General features: G+C 35.9%; 1 long non-coding RNA gene across 1 annotated transcript in view; it reads left to right on the forward strand.

Annotated features, from left to right (window-relative positions):
• The window catches only part of LOC141492994 (uncharacterized), a 29,924-nt gene extending 26,340 nt beyond the window's left edge, over window positions 1–3,584 (forward strand). The window contains exon 3 of the long non-coding RNA XR_012470098.1: window positions 3,070–3,584. This is a non-coding gene — a long non-coding RNA (uncharacterized LOC141492994). The remainder of the gene's footprint in view (window positions 1–3,069) is intronic.
• The last annotated feature ends 18,846 nt before the right edge of the window (window positions 3,585–22,430 follow it).

Here is a 22,430-nt window from a genome sequence, read left to right on the forward strand (position 1 = left end):
GAACAGATAATGGGATCTATACAAGGAAGGATCAATGAAATTCCATATCATGCAGCACTTTATTGAGGTACTGAAAACAGGAAGCCAGACATTTTGTGATAATATTTTAAATGATTTTAAAAATAAATGCATTGAAATAAAAAGGATAGATTTATTGTAGTTTGTAGTTTATAAAATATATGAATAAATTCTGTGGTAAAGAGTGGAACTATATTTGTTTTGTTTAATGGCATTACAAATAGCATGAAAACTATGGAGGGAGATCTTAATAGACAATCATACACATATTACTGTGTGATCTAACCTTGCTAGTTAATGGTAACATGAAGTTGAGGTCCTCCGAAAGTCCTGTCGAAGACTGTCCAATAGAAAATCAAATGTAGTCCTAAAACATGCAAATACTGCTCATCTTGAGGTTTTTGTTTTCAGTTTCAACAAACAAGAAGAAAAAAACAGAGAATAAAATACTAAGTTCTGTTCTATCAATTATTGGGTGGGGTTGTCATTTCTTTTGAGTGTTTATTAATTAAAAAAACTTTAAAGAACTCAAACAATGGCAGCTTGAAATTTTCAGAAATATGTGGAGTAAAATAATTGGTGAGAATGGGCTCTGGGTTTGCTTGAAAAATGTCGCATAGATCCTTAATTCCTTTATTATGTGAATCAGATGGGCTTTTGATATTCTATACCAGATATCCTGGATAAGATCAACATCCTTTTGAAACTCTAAATTTGCATATACCTTCTAGTATAGAAACAAGTAAAGTGATAAGTTTCAATAAGAAACATGAAGAATTTCATTGTCAGTCAATTAATGCTACCACTAAACTACTGCATACAAAATTTAAGGTCAGAAATGACATTGGTGATAGTGTTGTTGTTGCATTTAATGAAACCAGAAAAGAATCAGTGATTTTCTGATTTACTATTAGAAAAAATAATCTTAAATATTTCAGAGTATAAATATCTTCAAGAATTTGGTCCAACTAATAAATTGTTGGTAGAGCTGAGAACTCATTCACCCTTTCTGGAGAGCAATTTGGGATTATGACCAAAGGGCAAAAAAAATGTGCATACCCTTTGATCTAGCAATACCACTACTGGATCTGTACCCTGAAGAGATGATTAAAAAAAAGGGTAAAAACATCACTTGTACAAAAATATTTATAGCAGCCCTGTTTGTGGTAGCAAAAAATTGGAAATTAAGTTCAATTGGGGAATGACTTAACAAACTGTGGTATATATATGTCATGGAACACTATTGTTCTATTAGAAACCAGGAGGGATGAGAATTCAGGGAAGCCTGGAGTGATTTGTATGAACTGATGCTGAGTGTGATGAGCAGAACCAGAAAAACAGTGCACACACTAACAGCAACATGGGGGTGATGATCAACCCTGATGGACGTGCTCATCCCTTCAGTGCAACAACCAGGGACAATTTTGAGCTATCTGCAATGGAGAATACCATCTGTATCCAGAGAAAGAATTGTGGACTTTGAACAAAGACCAAAGACTACTACCATCAAATTAGGGGGGAAAAGTGTTATATATAATTTTACTATCTCATACTTTATTTTTCTTCCTTAAGGATATGATTTCTCTGTTATCACATTCAATGAAGATCAATGTATAACATGGAACCAATGTAAGCACTAACAATGCCTTCTGTGGGGGGTGGGGGTAGGGAAGCAAGAATGGGGGAAAAATTGTAAAACTCAAAATAAATAAAACCTTTCTTAAAAAAAACCAAATAAACAAACAAAAAAAAAGAATTTGGTCCAAGAATGCAGTCTAGGATTCTGCCAAGCAAATTCCTTTTAGATAAATAGCTTTCAAAGCTGTTAGAACTATGATCAATGTAATGATCATCTGTTTCCAGGGGACTGATGAGGTTGATGCATGTTGTTCATTTCCTGAAAGAGAGATAAGAGATTCTGGGTCTAGAAGGTGATGAATTTTTTGAGCATGATCAATAAGAGTATTTGTTTTGTTTGATTATACAAATTTGCTGCAAAGAATTTCTTTTTCTTTTTTCTTAATGGAATGGGAGGGGTTAAGAGGAAAAGGAAATAGATACTGTTCATTAAAATAAACAAAAAAAACCCCAAGAAAACTTTAAAAAACAAAGCTTCAAAAAAAGATTGGCCTTTAAGACGTTTAGAAGACTTCATCTCAAAGAGACAATTTAGAAGAAATAGAAGAGATATTTGGATAAAGCAGAAAATATTCATTATGCTAAAGGTAAGAATGGAAAGTATATTAAAACACTTGATAATGAAATCCACTAAAAATAATAAATTAACAATGATCTTTATCCACTTAAAACATTAGATATTGCACAACAAATGAAAAGACTTTCTATTATAAGGGATGAAGGTTCATGAAATGATGGAATTTGCTCTGAATAGAGGTAGATCTAAATGAACAACATAAAGCATTCATAGGGAGGTCCAAGTTCCTGAGGCAGGGCACATGGTAAGAAGGATCCTGCTTCAATAAAAGGCAATCTGAAAAATCTTGGCAAGTCTCTCCACATTATTTTATTTTCACAGATCTATAAAGTCTTTACATAAATCAAGTAATGAATGGGCTGGCATTCATGTTATTTGTTCCACTATTGATAACACATATAAAATCCTGTCAATCAAACTGAAGAAATATATAAATAATTTTGTCCTATGCCCCCACCCCCACAATATGCTGTACTTTTTAGATGCCAAATAAAGTTTGAATCAGTGGAAACAACCACAGTTTAGGATGCATTACACAATTAAAGAATATGTTGACATCACCAAAAATATAAATATCAGACATAGAACTGAAATAAAACCATCATAGAGCTTTGTCAAATTAACATCCATAAAGAGAATCTCTCAAAATTATCCATGGAAATCATGGAGATATTGGAAAAGTAGCACTATCCTAGACCCCCCAAGAATAGCTGCCTTACTTAGAGACAATCTAAGCTAATTGGCTTCAATCTGAAACATAGTGTTGTGAAAATGAATACAAAGTCCTGTATAAGTAGAAAACTTGATAATCAAGCACTGAAATATTTGTTTCTCAGTCTTCAACCTTGGAAAGATAACAACACGGTCAGAGAATGGACCAAAAGACAGCTGCAAAGACTGATTTCGGCCACACAGATAAAATGTTGATTGAAGAAGAAGGAATTGTCAACAATCCCGGGAGAAGTATTTAACTCCAAACTGAAACTTATGATCTATGTATCAAAATGTTGAGCAAAACAAAATTAAAGAATAGAAGTTTGGGCACCCCTCAATGTACAGTAAAAAAAAGGTACAATATTTTTGGTGAATTGATGGTACAGTGGAGAGAAAGCTAGGCCTAGAAACAAAATTTGAATTCAAGTCTGGTCTCAGATATTTCCAAATTGGAGGAAAAAAATCATCTAAATTCATCAATACTTGAAAAATTCTGAAAATATGTGCAATGTACCATATCTCTGAACTTCTACTTCTGCAAAGGGTTAGCAAGCAGGGAGTGGGGAGGAGGAATGTTTACAGATATTCTTTTCAATAAGATTTACACATTTATTTTGAGCTTGAAATTTTTTCAGAATTCCATTTGTCCTTTAATTGGGATTTAATAAACAGATTTTTGTCTCCAAAGAAAATTCGTGCACGGTTCATTTGGGAGAATCAGTCTACTGCTACCACTCTAATGGCCAACTACACCCTGAAGGTCTGAGGGAAATGATTAGAAAAGGAATATGGGGTGGGGGGGAATTCCCTCACCTCTGATTCCCAAAGTATTTTAACTATTGGGACAAAGATATATATATATCTTTCTTTTTTTTTTTATATTGTTGAGCAATTCCTCTTAATGGAAACTTTTTTTTTAATATTTATTTATTCTCATTTTGTACAAACTTTTTTATACATTAATAAAAAATATTCTCGTTTAAGAGTAAACAAAATACCGCCCCCCAAAAAAACTATAGACTCACTTGAGTGATAAAGTAAAGGGGAGAGAAAAAAATTAAAATTAAAATAAAAAAATAGTAAATTGTAGGTATGGCCAGGTGATGCAGTGGATGGAGCACCAGCCCTGGAGCCAGGAGCACCCAAGCCCATATCTGGCCCCATACACCCAACAATCACCCAGCTGTGTGACATGAAAGCCACCCCAACCCCACTGCCCTACATAAACCAAAAAAAAGACCTAAAATAAAATAAAATAGTAATAATAGTAGGGGTGGCAGACAGAGCACTGGCCCTTGAGCCAAGAGCACCTGGGTTCGAATCCGGCCTCAGATACCCAACAGTCACCCTGCTATGCAGCCCCAGGGCAGGCCACACAGCCCCATTTGCCCTGCACCCCCCCCAAAATAATAATAATAAAAAATGTGCTTCAGTCTGTGTTCCAACAGCACCAACTCTGTTGCAGGTGGGTCATATTCTTTATGATAAGTCCATCACAAAAGTTACTTCCATATTTTTCCCCCATTGCCATTGCTGATCGCAACTCCCTCCTTTCATATTTCTCCACTACCATGTACTATATTTTCTCTCTCCTTTCACTGACTCTGCTGTAGGGTAGCTGAGTGGTGTGGCAGACAGATCCCTGGCCCTGGGGCCAAGAGGCTCTGAGCCACCATACCACCCCTTAGACCCAGCATCCACCTGGCCCTATGGTCCTGGACAGGCCATCCAATCCCAGCCACTTGCAAGAAGTAAAAAAGAAAATGCATTATATCTGACCACTCTCCCCCCATGGTCCATCCTCTCCTCCATCACTGACATACCCCTCTTCACCCTGTCCCCCACCTTCTTACTCCATTGAGTATATATGCTGTTTCCTCTCCTAGCCACCTCTGATGAGGGCAAAGATTCCCTCATTCCCCCTCACCATCCACCCTTCCATATCATTGTAATAGCTCATTGTAATAAAGAAAAATCTTATTATATGAAATATCTTGGCCTATTCTCCCTCTCCTTTTTCTTTCTCCCATTACATTTCCCTTTTTTCTATTGACTCCATTTTTACACCATATTTTATCTTCAAATTCAGCTTTCTCCTGTGCTTCATCTATACAAGCTCCTTCTACCTGCTCTGTTAATTGAGAAGGTTTATGAGTATTATTAGTGTCATTTTTCTATACAGGAACATATGCAGTTCATCTTCATTAAGTCCCTCATATTTTCCCCTTCTCCTCCAATCATTACGCTTTCGCCTGAGTCTTGTATTTGAAAATCAAACCTTCTGTTCAGCTCTGGCCATTCCAACAGGAACATTTGAAATTCCCCTGGTTCATTGAAAGTCTATCTTTTTCCCTGGAAGAGGACATTCAGCCTTGCTGGGTAGTTGATTCTTGGCTGCATTCTAAGCTTTTTTGCCTTCTGGTATATTATATTCCAAGCCCTAAGAGCTTTTAATGTAGTTGCTGCTAAGTCCTGTGTGATCCTGACTGCAGCTCCATGATATTTGAACTGTGTCCTTCTGGCTGCTTGTAATATTTTCTCTTTGACTTGGGAGTTCTGGGACTTGGCTATAATATTCCTGGGGGTTGGTTTTTGGGGATCTCTTTGTCAGGGGGATTGGTGGATTCTCTCCATATCTATTTTGCCCTCTGTTTCTAGGATGTCGGGGCAATTTTCCTGTAGTAATTCTTTGAAAATGATGTCAAGGCTCTTTGCCTGATCATGACTTTCAGGTATTGCAATAATTTTTAAATTATCTTTTCTAAATCTGTTTTCCATATCTTTTGTTTTTTTTCTTTTGTTTTTTCAATGAGATGTTTCACATTTTCTTCTAATTTTTCATTCTTTTGGTTTTGAAATATTGAGTCCTGATTTCTCATAAATTCATCAGTCTCCCTGAGTTCTATTCTTTGTCTGAAGGATTTGTTTTCCTTAGAGAGCTTTATCTCTTTTTCCATCTGGACAATTCTGCTTTTTAAAGCATTCTTCTCCTCAATAATTTTTTGAACTGTTTTATCCATTTGACCTAAGCTGGTTTTTAGCATGCTATTTTCTTCAGCATTTTTTTGGATTTCCTTGACTAGGCTGATGCTTTCATTTTGATGTTTTTCCTGCATATCTCTCATTTCTTTTCCAAGTTTTCTTCTAACTCCCTCATTTGATTTTCAAAGTCTTTTTTGAGTTCTGTCATAGCCTGAGCCCATTTTCTGTTTTTCTTGGAGTCTTTAGATGCAGGAGCTTGTGCTTCCTCATCTTCAGACTGAGTGTTTTGATCCTTCTTGGGCTCACAGGCAAAATATTTCTCAGTGGTGTTCTTCTTGTTTCTCTGCTTGTTCATTTTCCCAGCCTTAGCCTGTTTGGGGGGGTGCTTCCTGAGCTTTTGGGGCACTCCCACAAGGGTCTCAGTATGTGAGGCTCTGTCCTCCCTCCTGGTCTGTGAATGACGATATGCGCCCCCCTCTGCCATGGGGCTGAGGTGGGGGGGCCCTGCTGTTCTATGGGGGGGCCTAGACTGTGATCAAGATCTGAATGTGGTCAGAGCCCCAGAGTCCTGTTCCAGGGGCAGAGGACAGAGCTCAGCAGTCTCTCTCTCTACTCCCCTCCCTAGGTTCAATGGGCTCATGCCCTGGGGGCTCCACCTGCTTCTGTTTCCTGGATCTGGGCTGCCTTGACCACCAAGCTGTTGAGGAAACTGCTCGCTGTGTGCCCTGAAGGCTGGGCTTCACTTGCTCGCTCTGGCAGAGGTCCCCCCTGCTGTTCCCCCAATTTGTGCCCAGTGCTTCCTGGGGGCGTGGGTTAGGAAACTTCCCGGCTGCTGTGAGCCCCAGCTCCCAGCACCCTGGGACTGCCTCTGGGTGGCTGAAGTTCTTTCACTCTGGCGGGCCACCCCTCTGATGGGCAGCCCCTCCAATCCCGGGCAGCAGAGCCTTTCTGCTCTTTTCCAGGTTACCTTAAGTAGGAGAACTGCCTCACTGGGCCCCTCTCTGGGTTTTGTCTCTCAAAAATTTAGTTAGAGTCCTTAGTTTACAAGTTTTATGAGAGAGCACCTAAGACACAATCCTCTCTTGTCGCCATCTTGGCTCCACCCCCACCCCCCATATATATCTTTCAATAATGAATGTGAGATCATTGAATCTGATATTTGATAGCACTCTTCACATTTTTATAAGCAATGGCAGATTCAAATATATTATGATGAATATGACATCTATAGGAGTAAAGCATTGGTGCAATATAAATTCTGATTTTTCTTGCATGATGCATCTTTCACATTCCTTTATATTCTGCAAAATATGAAAAAATAGGTCAATATTTTAAAATATAGCAAATGATATAAACTAAGATGTGAAAGGAAAGAGAAATCTATCTAAAAGGGAGTGGCTTCCCTTTTCTGAGAACCTCTTTGTTTACAAATTGAAGAAAAGCTTAATATCAAAAATTACTTTTATCAAAAAATGCTGGTATGTCATAGGCTGGGAAGGTTATGGCAGCAATCATTTATTTGACAGAAACTGATTGAGTTTCTACTGCCTGATCACTGTGAGCTCTAACTTCATTTCATAGAATACATAAGAATACATCTAAGCAATAAATCCAAACATAATAAGCACAAGAAAATTTGAAGGAAATAAATTGGAAGACTATATAAATCTCAGAAAGTGCTGATAAATGTCTAGGTAAGGGTCAAAAAGTTAAGTAATCATCTTTTGTCCCTATCCTTTGTCCCTTGCCTTTTTTTTTTGTATATGGAGAGAAATTGTAGAATATGATAAAGAACTTGTGTTATAAATGAAACTGTTCTTTTCTTCTTTTGTATCTATCCATAACAAGACTTTGGTAGCATATGTGAAGGCCTAAGATATTCTAGGTGGATTACAATTGTTCAAACTCCTGAAAGGCACAATTCTCACTCAAGGAACTTAAATTTTGTGGATGTGGAACAAATGATGCCATTTCTTATTTTCTTTAATTTCTTTCCCTTTACTTCCCCCCCCACCCCATATTTATTTGCAAATGAGGACAAAACTTTTATGTGTAGCATAATTCTATTCCAAAAAGTTAAAAACACTTGACTATGAAAGTTAAGGGCAACTAGGTGAACCAAGGAATAGAACACCAGGTCTGGAGACTAGACCTGAGTTCAAATCAAGCCTCAGATACTTACTAATTGTGGGACCCTGGGTAAGTCACTTAACCCTGTTTGTTTCAGCTTTTGCTTTTGTAAATAGAGCTGGAGAAGGAAATGGCAGACCTCTATAATTTCTTTGCCAAGAAAACCCCAAATGGGATCAGAAAGAACTGGACATGCCTGAAATGACAACAACAAAAATGAAAGGTAAAGCCTTGTTGATGATGGTAGAGTTATCATACTAGTGGCAGTTCACCATCTTTCCTTGAAAATGATTCCCACCTGACCTGCATTCTCCCCGAAAAAGGGAAAAAGTAAACTAGGTATAACATCACTTTCAAGCCTGTTTGTCATCATCATGCATAAACATGTACATGCATACTCATTGCTGGGTTCTGAGTCATCAGGAAAGCTAAGCCTCCTCCCTCCAGTTTTTAAAACCCTAATTTCAACACTCAGACCATTTAGTACTTTGTCTGTTCAGTCTGAAATTGTTTACTACTGTAACTCTTCCCACTACACATTATAATAGATATCCAATATAAAAGAATCATTATTTTTAAATTATCTTTAAATGTGCTTGAAATGTTTAAAGAAAAAATAAAAAAGCATCATTTAACACAGATTTTAAATGAAAATGATAACTAATGTGTATAGACTTAAGGTTTACAAAGCATATTATATGTGTTATTTCAAAAATAACCCGGCAAGGTAGTTGCTATCATTATCCCCATTTTAAAGATTGGAAAACTAATAAAGTTAAGTGACTTGCTCAAGATCACAAGCCAACATCTTATGCAGGATTTTTAGTAAATTTCAAGAAAGAAGAAAGGAAATTGGTGACATATAAGCAAGTTACCAGTTATTTTGATTTATGAAATTCAATCATAGAGGAATATAGTTTGCAAAATTGTTTCAAATGTGTTTTTCATGATCTATAAAATGATAGAGTTAAATGCTATCTAGGGAAGAAAAAGAGATATGAATAATATAACAATTTAAAAGCTATGAAAATATGGTATTATATATGAATGATACTTACTATAATAATGATTCCACAAATTAAGAAGCATCATTAATTATCCAGTTTTCTTTATTCTGGAAGACTTATTAGCAATGCTTTTAAGCTTGGTAAATGATTGTAATTCCTACCAATTTTCCCTGATAATTAATTAATATCTAGTCAACCCTGATAGTACAAGGCAGGCATATTGATTCTTCTATTCCCCAAAGGGTATAAAAACAATCAAAGAATAACATATTGTTTAAATCTCTTCAGGGCATCACTTTGCTTTCTAACTTTTTGTTGTTTAGTGGGGGATCCCCATGAACTTTTTTTTTTAATTTCACTTATTTAAGGCCATGGGGTTAAGTGACTTGCCCAAGGCCACACAACTAGGCAATTATTAAATATCTGAGGCCAGATTTCAACTCAGGTCCTCCTGACTCAGGGCCTGTGCTCTATCCACTGCACCACTTAGCTATCACCTAGCTGTTGCACTCCCCCCATGGATTTTTTCTATGGAGTTTTCTTAACAAAAATACTGGAATGTTTTACCATTTCCTTCTTCAGTGTGTCCCAGTTTTACAGATGAGAAACTGAAGCAAATGAGGGTTAAGTGATTTGCCCAAAGTCTCACAGCTACTAAATATCTGAGGTTGGATTTTAACTCAAATCTTCCTAAATCCAGGCTTAGTGCTCTATCCACTGCCTCACCTAAGCTGTCCCTTCTGTGTGTTAGAAACAAATAATAGTGAGAGTCAGTGACCTGGTTGGAAAAAGTTTGAATTTAAATAGAATTTTAGAGTTGGAGATCATCTTTAGAGCTAAACTTAGCTTAATTGTTCTCAAAATTTTCCCATAACAGTAGAATCATTCAGTTTAAACAAAACTTTCAAGTTTTACAAAGCTTTATAAAATCCTTGAAGTCAAATCCATAAAAAATGATATGTTTATTAAACATAAAGTTCATTTAAAAGGGGGGAAATGGGATATTTTGGGATTCTTTGCAGTATAGTTTAAAAAGCATAGCTTTAGTTCACCCCTTTCATTTTACCCATGGAGTGAGCATCCAGTCTCTCCACTCTCAAATCCATACTTCATGTAGTTGCCAGGTTGCTATTCTAAAAGTACAGGTTTGACAGTGTAACTTCTTGAGAAATTCCAACTTCCCTTTCCCTCTAAGATAAAAACTCCTCTGTTTAGCATTTAATCTGGCTCCTGCTTAACTTTCCAGGCTTAATACACATGAATTCCCTTCACACACTCTCTGTTCCAGTCAAAATGGCCTACTTTCTGAACTCTGAATACAGTATTTCATCTCTCACCTCCCCACAGTCTCCCTGGCTTGGAATGTGATCCTTGCTGTGCCCTCCCCTCCAGCACCTCTCAGGACCCCTAATTCTCTTCAAGGCTCAGCCACCTCCTTCAAGAAGATTTTTCCAATTCCTCTGATTACTGTGCCCCACTACCCATCACTTCACATTTTTATATAGTCTGTGAGCATGTTGTCTTCCCCTAGTAGAATGTGAACTCCTTGAGGCCAAGAACTGTCTCATTTTTTAATTTATTTTCCTAATTACTTGCAGAGGGTCAGGTATATAGTAGGTACTTATTGGTTGGTGTCCTTCCTGCTCTGTGTGTCCAACTGATCAGACCTATAAGGAACTTGGAAGATTGGACAAAAATAGTCTATATGATCATTTGGAATGGAGATGTCTTTAAATTTGTTTGGTAGCTAGGAAGTAAAGAGAGTACAATGAACTGAGATCAGATTTGTAAAGGACTGTGTAGCTTTGCAAATCTCAGAGTGCTCTATAAGTGCTATTTATCATTTTTATTCTCATTATCCTGGAGAATGATTCTGAAGTTTTATAGATTTGATGAAAACATTCTGAATCTTTATAGATAAAGCATTGGATATTAATGATGTTTGTCTTCCATAATCTTTTGATGAAGGAAAAAATTCTCAATTAAAGTGATGAAAAAAAATCAATGCACTAGAATAAACACAACATATATTCCACTTTTAAGTTATGTTCAAAATGTCAATTTAATAGATTTATAGAAATATATTTAAATATTAAAAGTAAATATGTAAACAAAGTCATATATATGTTCACCTCTTAAAATACCTCGATTTCTTCTATAGTAAGGCAAAGTGAGAAAAAGAAAAGAAGATTGAAAAGATTTCAAAGAAAGATGAAAATAAATATAACTTCATTTTCAATAACCTCACAGACATTTTGGATATTATTTACTATACCTTAAAGAAAGAAAGAAATTTGGGGAGCTGACAATTAACTACTATCTCAAAGGGAGTCTCAAGGAGTCTGAGTGAGCGAACTGTCATGGATAAACAATTTGTGGAAAGCAGTCATCTTTGGAAACTATATGAGTCTCTGAGAGAACTAACAATTTGTTGATAACATGTACAATTAATTGCTACTGAAGAAAGCATCTGTGAGGGACTTAAAGAATTAATTGTGGGGCGGCTAGGTGGTACCTAGCCGTGTGGCCTTGGGCAAGCCACTTAACCTTGCCTTGCAAAAAAAAAAGAATTAATTGCTATATTTGAAAGAGACTAGAGAGACATTTTGAAAGAACAAAATTCAACTCTTAATTCTGTGGGGAAGACATCTTGATAAGAGCCTTGAACTGTCATCGGGAGAACAACCAGTTGTACATTTGTGGTTTCTGTGTTTTGGAGGCATCAGCAGTTATTGACATTGATTAAAGTGGACTGTGATGATAACCTAAGAATCAATATATTGTTGAAATATTTATATATGTGTGTGCAAATACACAGATAATAGCTTTGCCTTAATCTTACTGCTGATAAATTATATAGCCAATAACATTGATTCACTTAGCCAATGAGAGAAAGCTTATAAGTAAAGAGATTTTTCCTATTTTATAAAATGAGCTGATTAATGAATGAAAGAGATTTTGTATTTTTTGTAATTTATGAGGAAAATTTTAGAACATACTTCTTGACTAACTTCAGATGTAGTTGGAGAGAAAGAGAAGTAATAAGGTATAGCGGCAATAGCAGGCCCAGGAGTGACTTTTGGCTCCAGAGACGTATTGTTCTCACCTTACAGTACATACCCACATACTCTTCCATGGAGTTTTTACATGTGAGGCAGTAGAAAACAAAACAAAGCCAGGCTACACAAACAAACCGAACTATATGAAGAAAATAGGTCCTATATCTTATCATTTGGTCTAGGGAACTCAAACAGAAAAGAATTCAGAGACGGCTCCCTGAGAAGGTGACCTGTGTCACACAATCTGTGATACCAGTAGAAGTTAAACAGAGACAGCAGCAATCTCCATACAGCCATGGACTGCTAGAGGCTTGGGATTTTTTTTGAAGAAAATGTCCTTCTTAGGAGGCAACCAAAAAAATCATATGAAATCAAAAGAGACTAGCTTAATCATTGGGGATATAATGTTTTGAATTGAAATTCTGGGACATAACAAAGTAAATCTGGTTGCAGAGATTCTTCAGCCTCAGGGGATTTTTAAGGTCCAAGCAGGGAAGATGAGAGGAATCTTGCATATCTTTAGCACTTCTTCCCCCCTTACCCCCCACATCCTATCACCATTTCCACCCTTCCTTTGCCTCAACTAAAATAAATATTTTTTTTCATAAACCCATCACTGTTCCCCCCCCATCTCTCTCCAAAAGTAGGAAGTGATCTCTTTTTCCTCTGAAATGGAGTAATGGATAAAAGTCACAAAGAGGCAATTTTAAGCCTTATATAAGGAAAAACTTTTTAGCAATTAGACTATCTAAAAGTAGAAAAGGTTATATCAGAAAGTGAAGGGTTTCTCTAAGTGGAAATCTTCAAGCTTGTCTTAGTAGGGAATTCCTTTTGGATATATGTTAAATCAGATATTACTGAACTCTAAAATTCTGGGATTTTGGAAACTTTGTATCACTCTGTATTTTGATTGTATCCTATAATTGCACCACATCTAGGGTTTAGTTATTGAATATTCATTATATGATATTGCATATTTGGGGGCAACTAAGACACAATGGATAGGGTGCTGGGCCTGGAGTCAGGAAGGCTCATATTTGTGAGTTCAAATTTGGCCCCAGATTCTTACTAGCCATATGACCCTGAGCAAGTCACTTTATCCTGTTTTCCTTAATTTCCTCATCTGTAAAATGAGCTGGAGAATGAAATGACAAATCACTCAAATATCTTTGCCAAGTAAACCTCATATGGCACATAGAATGTTGAACAAAACTGAAAAGACTGAATAGCAAACTGCATATTTATGTATCTCAGCACTATTTGATATTACATCCCCCTGTTAAATGTCAAACTCAGAGAAGACAGAGACAAAAATCTTGATTATGTTTGTTTCTCTTTCAGGAATTAGAGTGCGCTACACAAAATAGGCACTTTCTAAATGCTTCTGAGTGACTCTCTCTCTCTCTCTCTATATATATATATACATATATATGTATATATATGTATATATATATATATATATATATATATATATATATATATATATACTTACACACACATATATGATTTCTAGGATGGCAAGCAGGAACATGGTCAAGAAAACTGTTGTTTGGATCAAGTATTAAGATTCTTCAGAACCTGGTACTAAATGAATGGATGAATCAAAAAACAACGGGTAGCCAAGAGAAGAGCAGGAAATTTAGACCAAAATGTCAAGATCTGAATCACTAAAACAATTCATAAGGCCTTTTCTGATTTCCTCATCTAAGTTATTTTGAATGTTATTTATTTTTATCTGTATTACCTTTTTTTACACCAACCAACTCCAGTTAATTAAGATCCTTGAGGCCAAGGACTATTTTTGTTTTCCTTTTTATTTTTGTCTTTGTATTCTTATTACCTAGCTCTGTTCCTGGTGAATAAAAAGCACTTGGCAGGTGTTTACTGAATTTAATTGATGAGGAAACAAAGGCAGGTAGGGTCAAAGAAAAAATAATAAAGGGTGAGACAAACTGCTTTCTGACAGCAAAGAATCTATTTAGACCAAGTCTACTGGAAACTGCCAGTGTCTTTAAAAATTCAACAGCATAAGGGACCCAGGACCCAAACTTAGTTGTGGAAACCCAGAAGGGATTTCCTTGCCTCAGACTGGGAGGTGGAGAAAAGAGGAGTGGAAATCAATGTTTATAATCCAGTCAAACCAATAAGCATGTATTTTCTTATTTTGATTTTTTTAAATAAAAAAAATTTTATTTTGAGTTTTACAATTTTTACCCTAATCTTGCTTCCCCCCCACCCCCACCCCCCACAGAAGGCAGTCCAACAAGCATATATTAAGAGCCTACTCTGTGTGTGGTGCTATGCTACCATTTAATGGAGGTGGGTACTTCGGGCTTGGGGCTGTGGCAATCAGAAAAGACTGGAGTGCTGAGATGCTGCTTCCCTGATTAAGTCTCATCATCTTTCCTCTCCCTTTCAGGTCTCTGAACCTGAAAGTGAGATGAGATTGCCTGTAACACTGATATTCATTGGGAATCAATGAATCTGGATGTTATGAAGGAATCGAGCACACAGGAACAAAGAGGGAGAAGAAAAGGAAAAAGAACAGAGCTGGGAAGAATCATGGATGTTTTTAGATTGGTTTAGTAAACTTTTGAAAGTGATGCAAAATATAAGATTTTAGCTGTTTTAGTATAGATATAGAGGGTGGTGGTATAAGTCATATGTTGGCAAGTCGTTGTCTCCTAATTGTGAAGGAAATTTACCACTGCTGCTAATTTTCAAAAGGAGAAGAAGCATTTTCTACCTATATCAGTCATGGCACCAGATTGTTGGTAATATGATCTCAGAAAGAGGAGTCAAGTTTACATAGCAATGAAAACTTAGACATTGTTGGCATGTATCTTATTGGTAAATACCATAAATTTTTCTAATTTTAGAGCAATTATACCATGTTAGAGTAAGAAGAGATGGTAAAAGTCATTCTAATGATCCATCCTAGGAGGAATTCATCATGTAATATCTCCCCTTATGACATTATTGACCATTGAGTTTTACTTAATGGAAACTTCTGGCAAATAAGGGAAGAAACAGGAATAAGAAGATTCACTCTAAATGCAGGGACTAGAGATATAGCCACTAGAATATTATAGAATCCAGAAGAGGTTTCAAGTCAGTTAAGTTCTAATTTTGCAGATGTGAAAAATAAAATTCAGAAAAGTTATAAGACTTGCCTAAAATCCTGATGGCAATAAAAAATCCTTATGACAGAAGTTGGAAAAGATGGCCTTCACCTTTCCAGTGGTATTGTACTTATGGAATATATGCCTACAAGGAATTTCTGGGATTCATGTCTTTTTTTTCATTGATAATGGTAAAAAGAGTTGGTGATGAAGATTATATGTATGTTCTTATATATCTCAATGTATTTGGAAAGATAATTGAAAATAATAAAGCAATACCTTTGAAGGCATTCAATTGTCCACAAGCAACTAAAGTTGTTAGATGGTAAGTATTATTTGTATAAAGCCTCAGTTAAATAGTTGGGTCACATAGTATTTCAGTGGGGAGTCAGCACTGACCATGAGGGGAAAGAAGAACCTTATAACTTCTATTTTCTAAACAATTATCTAGAGCAAAAGATGTTTCTGGGTGCAATAATTATCATTGGGAATCAGTGAAAAATAATGTAATAATCATACATTTCCTCAATTTCAATTTAAAACAGAAGGCCAAAAAAGATTAATCTGGTCTGAAGCCTCTGGTCAATAATGTCATAAGGGGAGATATTACATGATGAATTCCTCCTAGGATGGTTTGGACATGGTTGGAATAAGAAATGTATGGAGGTTTTCAAGGACTTGCTAGGATAGCTTCTTACTGCATATGTAGGTAGTGTCTTTTGTAGATATAAACAAGATTTTTGTGTTATATACACCAATAACAGCACTGGGAAATTGGTAGCAATTTAACCCTATAGGAATCAAAGCTAGCAGACACCTATTGCACCTGAGGATAAACAGTAAGACTCATTAACTAAATGGAGCTCTTGGCTTTGAAATAACTTGTCATTGATATATTTTAGGATTGTGAGCACAGCAGGGAGCACAGAAGGACATAAATCCACTTATTAATATTCTGACAAGCACTAACTTGGATGCTGCCAGCCAAAAAAAAAATCTAGTGAATGTGGTACCAGTAATAGTTTTGGCTAACTATGTATTACCTAGGCTACTGACTCCATGTGTCAGAAACTTTGGTGATTCTCATGAAAGGGGCAGAACTGATTTATGGCATGGAGGAAGGCAGGGCACAACAACACACGGCTAAGAGTCTTGGACTTCCTCTGGAGAATGTATACTTGCTAAAAGTAAATATTATTGAGCTGGACAAACACACCCTGAACCCTTGCTCTTAGATATTTGGTGGCAAACAACTGATGAATGAAGATCTATCAATTAAAAAAATGATATGGACAAAGAAGAGAGAAGGATTTTCTAAGCTTAGGAGCTTTGTAATGGAGTATTACTGATTCTACATGAGGTATAAGAAAGCAGTTGATGCCATGAAAAACCTAGCAATCCATGGCCATAAAAGGATTACATGATGATTTTGGATACTTGGACCAAGACAAAATTGTCTCTAGGGAGAAGGAAAAAAAGATAAGCAACAACTTAACAGTGATAGATGACTTCACCCAGTATACACAATCCTTTCTAAGTTAGGAACCAGATTCTATAATAGCCAATGTGTTAAGGGAAAAGGTTTTTGTTTGGCATGGCTTTTTTGACAGTATGAAGGTTAAGATTTTGAGAGAAAAATTTCTCAAGGAGGAATTACCACGGAAGTTCAGAAGTCTAAAACTACAATATTAATGACCATATGGTAAAGTGGCCATGGCCATGGCATAGAAGTTCAACCTTCAAATCAGAAATACCCAGATTTATGTTCTGTCCATGAAACATACTATCTATGTGATCATAGGCAAGTTACTTAGAATCCCTGTGCCTCAAGAAGCTCTTTAATACAGTAAACTACAGACAAGTGCTTACTTCAATCATGGAAGGTGTTTCTAAATCAGAAATTCCCCATGCTATTGAAATCACAGGCCAAAGTACACTCATACTCATACAAACACAAACACAAATACACTCACACAAAACTACACTATTTCATTCTCAAAGAGATTTCCAGAATGATTTAATCACATAACAGTTCTACATTCTAGAAATACTAAAGTTTAAGCAGAAAACTAGACAGAGTTAATAAATGGCTTTTCTTAGACATGATTTCAATCTTACTAGAAAAACACTGACTACTTCATACTTGGGAGGATTTGGATAAAAGCCCTGTCTTCAAGTGCTTTGCAGTTTCAAGAGACAGAGAAGTTTCAGAGGCTCCCTTGTTGGAGAGATCAGCTTAATGAGATCTATTGCTTTATCTGTTGCCTCAGTTTAGAAAAGCAAGAAGAGCAAGCAACAGTATGATGGGCCTATCATTCAGGGAAGAGAGAATTAGAGTACCTAGTTGATATTTTGCAAAAATAATTCAGTACAGTGGAAAGAATGGGATTTCACCTCATGTTCTCACCATACCAATGCTTTGGTCATTCTTTTGCCAAATATGATTCTAATTTCCAGATCGTTTGTTCTGACATTGTTTATTTTTTCTTTTATTCTGCTTGGCCTCCGTTAAATATTTTGTTATTACAAAGCAAGTTCCTTAACTTGGCTACTACCTTGGTACAAATTGAGTTTATCACTTAGAAGTTTCTAGCTGAGGTTAAGATGGGGACTTGACAATTCATAGCCATATGAAAAAATGCTCTAAATCATTAGTTATTAGAGAAATTCAAATTAAAGCTTCTCTGAGGTACTGCCTCACACCTCTCAGATTGGCCAATATGACTAGAAAGGATAATGATCATTGTTGGAAGGGATATGGGAAATCTGGGACACTATTACACTGTTGGTGGAGCTGTGAACTCATCCAACCCTTCTGGAGAGCTATTTGGAACTACGCCCAAAGGGCACCAAAAATGTGCATACCCTTTGACCCAGCAATACCACTACTGGGTCTATATCCTGAAGAGATGATGAAAAAGGGTAAAAACATTACTTGTACAAAAATATTTATAGCAGCCCTGTTTGTGGTGGCAAAGAATTTGAAACCAAGTAAATGTCCTTCAATTGGGGAATGGCTTAGCAAACTTTGGTATATGTATGTCATGGAACACTGTTATTCTATTAGAAACCAGGAGGGATGGGAATTCAGGGAAGCCTGGAGGGATCTGCATGAACTGATGCTGAGTGAGATGAGCAGAACCAGAAAAGCACTGTATACCCTAACAGCAATATGGGGGTGATGTTCAACCTTGAAGGACTCACTCATTCCATCAGTACAACAATCGGGAGCAATTTTGGGCTGCCTGCAAAGGAGAGTGCCATCTGTATACAGATAAGGAGCTGTGGAGTTTGAACAAAGTTCAAGGACTATCCCATGCAATTTAGAAAAAACACAGATATCTTATTGTCTGATCTCTAAGGATATGATTTCTCTCTCATCACACCCAATTTGGATCAAGGTACAACATGGAAACAAAGTAAAGACTGACAGATTGCTTTCCTTGGGGGAGTGGGGGAAGGGAAGTAAGATGGGGGGGGAAATTATAATAATATCTTTAATAAAAATTAATTAAAAAAAGATGGAGACTTGAATCAAATGAAAAAATTATTTGACAAACATAATCCAAAGTGAACCCAGTAATCCTGATGAACTCAGAGATGAGTGGTAGTCAGATTCTAAAGAAGCTCCAGACATACAATATCTCTAGCTGTCTAGTCTATTTGCATATGCCACAATACTTTAAATAGTAGGGAAATCACCTACCTTCCCAATGCCCCATGTCTCTAAGACACTGAACTACAGACCTATTGCTGATCAGCATTATGGAAGGTATTTCTAAATTAGGAATTCCTCACCGGTGAAATCATAGGCTAAAATAAACACTCCAAAAGTATACCAGACCATCTTCAAAGAGACATATTTGCTTGGATTGTTTTGTAGACTTGGTATGTCTTAAGTTCCCTCCTCTTTTAAAGCTCAACTCAATATCACTTCTAATGTAAAGCTTCTGGTGATCCTGGTTGGTAACAATCTTTTCCTCTGGACCTCATATTTATTTTGTTTTGTAACTCTAATGTACATATTAAGTAATTTATATATTACCACTCTTTGTGTTTCATCACTCTAGATGACTGTAAGCTCCAAGAAGCCAGGTTACTAGACTTTTAATAAAAGTTTATTAAATGATTATATTAAGAAACTAAATCTAACAGAAAAGGTTATAGTCATAAATCACTTACCTCTAAAAGAAAAAAGCCCCAAAGTAAATAGCTTCCTTTCTCACCACTACTAAAAAAAAAAATCCAATGAAATGACAAAAAGCTAGTGGGTTGTTTGTCAAGATTTTTTTCTAATGAAGAATGAAAAAATTCAATATATGCCCTGGGAGTTCTAGGACAAATTCTACTACTATATGTAATGTTTACACAAAGATTGTTCCAATAAAGAGAACTGAATAAACTTTTATAAGCTACAAGAACTTTAGACTGAATAGAAGAAAAATGGTAGCTCTCTTCCTGTTCTGTACATGCAACCCTGTGATTCTGTGGGTTTGGGGGTTCCTTATACATGAAGCCTAACACCAAATCAATCAATACTAGCAATTATGGCAGCAGGGGTGGTTGACAGTGCCCTCTGGGCAGCTGGCCTACTTTACACTCCCCCACACTGAAGGCTGTCACTACATTTAAAGTACTGTACTAAACATTAGCAAGGGGAACAGAGTGTTTCAGGAGACTTGTAACAGGATATAAACAATGACTCTTTTGAAAGAAAAAAAAGATGGACAACAGGGTTGAGACAACAGAAAATTTCAAAGTACAGTGATAACAGCAGGAAATTGCATCTGAAAATATGCATTCATCTTCATATACATAAATAAAATGGTCTATGTGAAGCAGAAATTTTCTTTCACATTTTCCATTAATGATATGAGAGCAAGCTAGAAAAAATAAAGGGTTTACCACAGAGTTCTTAGCAATAGGCTCTTTTTAAAACCAAGAAAGAGGAGGAAATGTACCTGAAAGAACCTTCTCTTGCCTCTATGCCAGAGACATGTTTGAAGGGCTTTTTTTTATTGTTACTTTATGCATTTAAAATATATGTTTATGAAAACAAAATCTCTTGAGTCTTCTTAACCTGCCTTACAAGGTTTGAGATATTCACTTGGAAGGAAACAAAACCCTTTTTATTTCCTGGATTAAATCCAATCCCTTTAACTGGGTGAAAAGAATCAAGATAAGAAAATTTCTTGCCAAAGAAAACAGAGAGAAAGCTTTCTTGTGTTTTGCCAAAGAGAGAGTGTGTTATGAAGGGGAAAAAAATGACCTGCTAAAAGTTTTTTAAACAAATAAAAATAATAGCAATTGGTCTTAGAATAAAAAAAAGTAAATCTTAAATCCTGTATGAACATTAAGACATCAAAATCATCTTATATTCATGTTCAATAATGCCCCATAATAAGAATAAAATATGTAAGAGCCAGAAAGTTTTAATTTCAGCATATATACATTGGTCAGACCTTAATTGGAGCATTGCATCCCACTTAAGCTCACTGAATTGGAAGAGGTCCAAAAGAGGAAAAAAAAAAGTTTGGAGGGTTGGGCAGAAAAAAACAAAATAGAACAAAAACTTATCCAAAACTACCTAGGACTTCAAATAATGATGAAAAATCTTTAGGACTATTCAGGAAAAACAAAAGACTAAGGTAATGATGCAGATTTCAAACACATGGGAAGGACTTTTAGGAAAGTTGACTAAATAATCTCCATTTCTAAAGAACTAAAAGCTCAGATGGTAAAAATATCCTAAAAATTTAAGGATGTATGATACAAATTGATAAATGAAGCTGTAAAACATTCATTTTCAGACAGCTCTAAGAATGAAATGACCTTTTATTTCCCCCTCCCCCTTTTTTGTTTTTGCTTCTGTATATCCTTCTGCAGATGCAGAGAGAATCCTTACAACCATGAGCACAGGCCCTTAAACCCTGATCAAAGGAAAAAAGTGGTTCATGAACTCTCAAAAGCTGAGGACCTCTGTTCTCTATTAATATTTCATTCCATCAAGTATCAAATTCTGTGATTCCATTATAATTGTTTTGTAAATCATACTAAGAATTACATTTTGTTATTCTGGCATGTTTTAAGATGAAGTTTAATTTAAAATTTTGTTTAATGAAGTATTGTAAAGTTGGATGAAAAAAATTGATAGATAATTATTGAACTAGCATTTACTTGGGTGTTGGAGATTCAAATACAAGAAAGCAAGATGGGCCCTGCCCTCAAGAAGTTTATAGTTTTTTTGGGGGGGGGAAGCACAAAAAAGAAAGCTAAAAAGTTTTGAAGGTCCTATGAAGTGGCTAGGCTGTTACTTGGGAATCGAGGGCTCAGGCAAGATAAAATAAAAGCTGAAAAATACTTATTCATATTAACCAGGCTTAGAGGGCCTGGTGACTCATTAATCCATGCATCTATTCAAAAAATACTTATTTCACACCTATTCTGTGTAGAGAACTACTAGTGAACTAATAAAAATGCAAATCTGAATTAATCTGTGTATCACTTAGTAAAAGAGTTGTTGAGAAACTAAGCAATCATCAGTTTAGGATGGACAACAAGGGGGAGGACAAGTTTTTAAAAAATGTAAGGGATTTAAATTAACTTATCCTTTCTTAAGAATTACCCAAGCTTGAAGCAGGAAGGAAGCAAGGAAGAGATGGAAAACATCATTAAAAACAACTAGATAATTTTGATTACATCAAATTAAAAAGCTTTTGCACAAACAAAACCACGGTAACCAAGGTCAAAAGAAATGTAGTAAATTAGAAAACAATTTTTACAACTAGTATTTATGACAAAGGACTCATTTCTAAAATATATAGAAAACTAAGTCAAATTTATAAAAAAAAAAAGCCATTCCCCAACTGACAAATGGTCAAAGGATACGCAAAGGCAATTTACAGATGAGGAAATCAAAGCTATCCACAGGCAAATGAAAAATTGCTCTAAATCATTACTTATTAGAAAAATGAAAATTAATGCGTATTTGAGGTACCACCTCACACCTCTCAGATTGGTCAATATGACCAGAAAGTACAATGATCAATGTTGGGAGGGATATGGGAAATCTGGGACACTAATGCATTGTTGGTGGAGCTGTAAACTAGTCCAACCTTTTTTGGAGAGCAATTTGGAATTATGCCCAAAGGGCAATAAAAATGTGCATACCCTTTGATCCAGC

This window comes from Macrotis lagotis, chromosome 7, assembly GCF_037893015.1.
Source record: "Macrotis lagotis isolate mMagLag1 chromosome 7, bilby.v1.9.chrom.fasta, whole genome shotgun sequence".
Lineage (NCBI taxonomy): Eukaryota > Metazoa > Chordata > Mammalia > Peramelemorphia > Peramelidae > Macrotis > Macrotis lagotis.